Genomic DNA, 548 nt, shown 5'->3' on the forward strand with positions numbered 1-548 from the left:
GTAAAATCTTTATAATTATAAATATGTAATAAATATAATCATAAACTAAATTTTTTGCACAAACGTCCTTAACCAAAAAAAGTACTAGGCACACCGAAAAAACTCACCTCGTCCTACCAAAATTCACGATTTAAGCAATGTGGATTAGGCGAATTTTTAAGTATGACGGTCTCAAATTTTCAATCCAACTCATCCTTTTTAGCAAATTACGCAGGCTAACTCGTTAGATTTAAGCCCATTTGTCACCTCTTTTTGTTTTATATCGATTTTTTATCACCAAGCGCTTTTCCTTTTGGGCTGCAAGCACATTTAAGACTCAGACTAAGATGGGCTTCTTATCTAAGTCTAACAGAAACAAATATGATATATGAGCCGTCAAAAACAAATGTTATTTTATGGTTATTTAATGTAGTACAGTTTTTTTTAAAATAGAATGTGACCGACCATCCACTAAATGGAATAAAATGTAATCAATTTAAAATTTAATATTATTATAATCTTTTTAACTAAATATATTATATTATATTATATGTTATTACCTAATGAGT

Source organism: Arachis ipaensis, chromosome B10 (genome assembly GCF_000816755.2).
Source record: "Arachis ipaensis cultivar K30076 chromosome B10, Araip1.1, whole genome shotgun sequence".
In the NCBI taxonomy this organism is placed as follows: domain Eukaryota; kingdom Viridiplantae; phylum Streptophyta; class Magnoliopsida; order Fabales; family Fabaceae; genus Arachis; species Arachis ipaensis.